Source organism: Fundulus heteroclitus, chromosome 23 (genome assembly GCF_011125445.2).
Source record: "Fundulus heteroclitus isolate FHET01 chromosome 23, MU-UCD_Fhet_4.1, whole genome shotgun sequence".
In the NCBI taxonomy this organism is placed as follows: Eukaryota; Metazoa; Chordata; class Actinopteri; order Cyprinodontiformes; family Fundulidae; genus Fundulus; species Fundulus heteroclitus.
The window spans coordinates 430,647-436,798 of record NC_046383.1 but is presented as its reverse complement, the minus strand read 5'-3'; positions in this window follow the sequence as shown (position 1 = coordinate 436,798).

Sequence of the window (6,152 nt, the reverse complement as noted above, 5' to 3'; positions counted from 1 at the left end):
TTGGTTCCCCTAGTGTTCTCTGTCCCCTTTAGTTTCCCTAGTGTTCTCTGACCCCTTTGGGTCCCCTAGTGTTCTCTGACCCCTTTGGGTCCCCTAGTGTTCTCTGGTCCCTTTGGTGCTTGCTGGCTCTTTGGTCTCTCAGTTTGACTCTTGCCCGCCTTCCTAGGCCCCCTCCACCCACCCAGCGTGGAGATTCTGGGCCGTCCGGTGTCCGGCCTTGGGGGGGGGGTACTGTCAGGATGCAGCGTGAGGGCTGCATGCTGAGCCTCTCTCCCTCTCTCTCGTTAATGCGCAGCCTGATGGGTTCCACCTGTCAGGCTGCAATTAACCCGCAACTGCCTCCACCTGGTCCCACCCCTATTTAAACATACCTCTCTCTGCTCTCGTTGCCGGCCCGTAGTGTTCACTCCCGTTCAGTCTCTGTCTGTTTCATCCTCTGTTGCGCCTCTGTCCAGAGATCCTCCCACGTCTGGTTGCCAGAGCTCCTGCGCCCTCACCTCCAAGAATCCTTTCGGCTGCACGGTGACGTCTTCGGCAACCAGAGACTTTCCCACGTCTGGTTGCCAGAGTTCCTGCGCCCTCACCTCCAAGAATCCTCTCGGCTGCACGGTGACGTCTTCGGCAACCAGAGACTTTCCCACGTCTGGTTGCCAGAGTTCCAGCGCCCGCGCCTGTCTGCACCTCCAAGAATCCTCTCGGCTGCACAGAAACATCTTCAGCAACCAGAGATTTTCCCACGTCTGGTTGCCAGAGTTCCTGCGCCCGCGCCTTTCTGCACCTCCAAGAATCCACTCAGCTCCACGGTCTTCGGCTCAGCTCAGTTCCACAGTCTTCAGCTCAGCAACTCCGCTCCACGATCTTCAGTTCAGCAACTCCGCTCCACGATCTTCAGTTCAGCAACTCCGCTCCACGGTCTTCAGCTCTGCAACTCTGCTCCACGGTCTTCAGCTCTTCAGTTCTACGCTCTCCAGTCAGGCTACTCAGCTCAAGCCTTCAAGTCCTCCGCTCCCGAGTCTCCTCCGGGTCAGTCTCCCGTGCTCCTCCTGCCAGCCAGCTTCCGCACCCTTCACCTCCGTCCATAAAGACTCTGGTTCCTCTCGTCATTCACTCATCATTCTGTGCAATAAAACTCACTTCAAGAACTAGCTCTGTGTGTGCGTGCTGTGTCCGGGTTCATCCAAAGACAAATCATGACAAGGTTTCTCTCCAACTTGATAAATGTAACATTTATGTATTGTAATTGGTTGTTTTTCAGTTGATCATTGCACACACAGCTCTCTTTCTTGCACTTGAAGATTTAAAAATTTGCACACTTTTAAGTTCTCTGGGAAGGGTTGTGCAATGCAATTGCAAAGTAATTTACGTCATCCTGTAAACTGACTGCACTCGATATTTTAACTTGAACATCAATTAACTTGAACATTTCAATTTTTGCTAATGACTATTTGAACACTTTCATGGAATCGCACAGTGTTTGACATCGTACTTCCTATCTTTATTTTTGACTCAAACGTTTAAATAGTTTCAGCTGCTAAGGTCTATCTGCATACTTTGGCTTCTCAAGAGGTGTTGTCGGTGCATTCAATTTGAAATTTATTTCTTGATTTATGTTTAGAACTAATGTGTGAATTCTCAACCGGTGTCTCAACAAAATTCTCTTGATTCATTAATAGCATTCCGGGAAATTCTAGCTCAGTGAAGAATAGGTCATATGACACAGTCACAGCAAGAACCACATCAGTCAATAACTCTCTCTTTCAGTATGAAGGTCGTTGTAAAGGGAGGAAAATAATTAGTTTTTCAACCCAATGATTTGTTAGTTTTAATATAATAATCTGCTTGGCATAAAATACAGGTGTATACTAGAGTTGAACACATGAAATTAGCAAGTGGATGTAACAAATCGGCTTTGCAAAAAAAAAAAAAAAAACACTGGACGGCTTGGTTGCAATGCAGCGGACAAACATTACAGACAGATGACCAACAGCGCAATCCTAATTAGACTTTCATCAGGGGCATCAGTTAAAATGCAACGATGGAGGCCGATGTTGGATCACAAAATCCTAACCTAATACTTTGTATATTACAGCTTTGTAACAGAGTTGGGCTTAATGCTACAGTTGTAACAAGTCTGCATGAATAATACATGAAGACCAATAACATATACGCACTCTTTAAGATTTACAATACAGTTCTTGTCTGGAACATTTTGGTTTGTGGCCATCAACTGGGTCAAGAAATTGTTGACCACAAGCTAAAGATATTTTGGTCTGTCAAAAGAGGAACTTATCTGCATGAAACCGATACTTCCATTGTGTGACAGCAGCTGAAGAGTTGTGCTTTGCAAGATACCGATCTTTCAACCCAGTGTTGCTTTTGTGCTTGGTTATGTTTCCCAGGGCAAATCAGACATTAAAAGTTGTTACAATGCTCTCTCCACCGACTATAAATAAACTATACCCCAGATAACACAGTATACCCAGCTGTTATGTGAAAATGTGTGTGATGCACAGCAAGATGTTTCTTGAAAGAAAAGATCAAACTACGTTTATTAAGTATGAGTCTTTGTTTTTGCCGCCATACCTTAAGAGTTTTTTTTTTTATCTCGCTTAGACAGGACATGACAGACAAACAAATTGACACTTAGGGGTTCGAAACAAATGACGCACGGAAAGTTATGTGCTGCTGTGGTTTGGCTCTCAAACAGGGGTGAGAAACAGAGGGGCTTTTCTTCCTGTCTCATTTCCCGCTTTCATCTCAAAAAGCAGACCTTAGGCTGCGCTTTTTTAAGATTAAAGAAAAACAAATATACACTTCAATTACTCTTAAGTATGGTTACATCAGTAAACATCACAAAGCAGTTGTGCCTACAAAAGGATGGACACAAGCTCATTCTCTCCTGTGGTTTTTGCAATATGCGCTACAGCTGTTACACTGATGGACTTGCAACATACCTGAATATGAAACAATACATTACTTTGAAATACTTAATGCTTAATTACTTTGAAAAATAAACTAAATAAAGGTAAAAATCAGCAATGTACTATTTAATATTTCAAACTGTTATGGTTGAAAGTTGTGCTTTAAAAAAAGGGATATTTGTATAATCACATTTAATTAACATATAAAACTCATAATCCCCCTTTGCTTAACCTCATTCAACCTGCTTAAATCTATTGCATCCCTCAGAGTTTATATCCGGTTGTTGCTCACAGAGAGGTATGCTCTGCGTAACCGCCTACAGCAGATGGCCAAAGGGAGGAGAAACAGCCAACCACAAGCTTTGACTCTCAGTGTTGCTGTGTATTGTGCTACTGCTTGTTAGTATCAAAGATGAGCCTATATAAGCTACAGCAATAGAGATTTTAATTCATCTGAAATAATAATTACATTACTTTATTATAACCCATTGTGACGGACAAAAAAAAAAAAAAAAAAAAAAAAAAAACTTTTCTTGGCTGTAACCACTGTTGACAACATACCTGTTGGTAGAATGTAATAATAAATCAAATTGTCAAAATTATATAAAACCAGAAATATCTAGGTAAGAAAGCATTGTTAGTGTGGCTATGTGGCTTAGAAAGTTAAGCTATTATAAATATAGGACAACGGGGCTGAGTGGTGACTGGGTGAAAATAAAACTAGCCACGCACATTAGTCAAAAGGTCAAATAAGTCTAAAGCATGTTACTTTTCTTTAGGTTAATGAGCTTCTTTAATAATTTGAATCATAGTACATTTAATGTGATTCTGTATAAAAGAACAATTCAATTGTGTGACTAAGAATATAAATTAATTAAGCCAGCTTGAATTTATGTTCTAAAAAAAAAAGGCTCCTTTATTTTCTTGCTAATCAGAGTTGCCACCTGCTGGCGACCAAAAGGTTTGTCAACTCAAAGGACTAAGCATTTGCTTATAGAGACAGATATAAACTGCTTACCTGACTCTGGTATCTTAGTTATAGAATTTGTATGATGGGGGGCATTAGTGAGGGGTGTCAAAATGCTAAGCAGAAGAGTTTCTGATAAGAATGTAATCAGTTTTCAGATTAAAACAAGTTTGTCAAAATTATATGAAAGGATCAGACTGAACTAGTCAAGATGACACAACTCTAAACCAAGATACCAAGGAGACATCCATCCATCCATTTTCTGAACCGCTTAATCCCTCATGGGGTCACTGGGGTTGCTGGTGCCTATCTCCAGCGGCCACTGGGCGAGAGGCGGGGTAAACCCTGGACAGGTTTCCAGTCTGTCGCAGACGGCAACACATACAATGCTTTCTTACCTAGATATTCCTGGTTTTACATAATTTTGACACTTTGATTTGTTATTACATTAAAATATATTTTAATCTACCAACAGGTCTGTTGTCATCAGTGGTTACAGCCAAGAATTATTATTTTTTGTCCATCACAATGGGTTATAATAAAGGGCAACACATAGACGGAACAAACAAGCATTCACGGACACACTCACACCTAAGGACAATTTAGAGAGGCCAATTAACCTAACAGTCATGTTTTTTGGATTATGGGAGGAAGCTGGAGTACCTGGAGAGAACCCATGCATGCACAGGGAGAACATGCAAACTCCATGCAAAAAGACCCAGAGTTAGATTTGAACCCAGAATCATCTTGCTGCAAGGCAACAGTGTTACCCACTGTACCACTGTGCTGCCCCAAGGAGACATATAAAAAGGAAACATAGAGAACGTAAGGATTATAAATATATTTCACATATCTTTAGAGAAATAAGAAATTCTAAATATTTAATTTTTTTGTCAGGCCTCCAACATCTGAGGAGGCTGCCTCACTACATTTTTCGTCTCATTATAGTAATGTTTTCAACTTTTATTTAACCTAAATTTATACATGTCATGTACTTTAAAGACTTGAATAAATTGAATTACATTAGATTATATCATACTATATTATTGAAAGTACTTTTTTAGTATAGGCATTCAATATCTATGAGCTCCTCTTAGCTCAGATCATAACAAAAAACAACATCAGTGTCCATACACACAGCTTTACATTACAATGTCACCAGATGACCATAAACCTACTGGAGCACTGGCTAAATGCATAGAACAAATCAATACATTGATGTTCCATAGTTTTCTTCACCTGAATAAAAATAAAGCTGAAATAATAATTTTTGGTCCAATGGAGGATCGGTCAAGAATTTGCACACAGCTTCAGTTCTTACAGCTAGAAACCATAGATCAGAGCCAAGATCTTGGTATCATGATGGATTTAGACCTTAACCTTCAGAGACACATAAAGAGAATTACTAAGTCGGCCTCCTATAACCTGAAAAATATTTCCAGGATTAAAGGACTAATGTCCCAGAAGGATGTTGAAAAACGAATCCATGTTGATATTTAGTTGAATTGATTACTGCGTTGGTGCCCTTACAGGTCTGTCTAAAAACTCAGCTAAGGTCCTCTGACCCCACTCTACCCAGAACCAGAACCAAACACAGAGAACCAGCATTTAGCTCCACTTATCTCGAACAAACTTCCAAAGACTGTAAAAGTGCTGAAATCCTGAGTTCTTTTCAAGATTGAAAAACAATTTGTTTAGGATTGCCTATGATTGTTCTAGTTAAATTTTTAACTGAAACATCATTAGATTAAGTTTGTAGTCCAACTGTTTTTAGTATTTACTTTTAGTTTCCATTTTCCTATGTTTTATTCTAACTGGTTTGTACTTGCCTTTATTGCGTCTTTATTGTCCTATGTTTTAATCATGTAAAGCACTTTGCGTTGTCCTTGTACTTAACTGTGATGTACAAACTTGCCTTCCAAGCCAAAACAGAATGCATATTCTAATCTATTGAATATGACCTTATGTTTAGCTATGGAAGGATTGAGATGTCAAGATAAGACAGTAAGAATTTTAGTCGCAATATACCATATAAATACTCCCTCTATGAAAACAAATTCTTTGTGCAATATGCACACATATAAGAAAATTCAGTCGAAACCAAAACATTTTTTTTGCATTTTTACTTATTACTCTCATTATTAAATCTGTTGATTTTCATGTAAATGTATTTTAATCACCAACAGTAAAAAAAATTATTTATTTATTATTTTATTGGAATAACTGGTTCACTATGCATTGCATCAATAGATAGGGTTACTGTT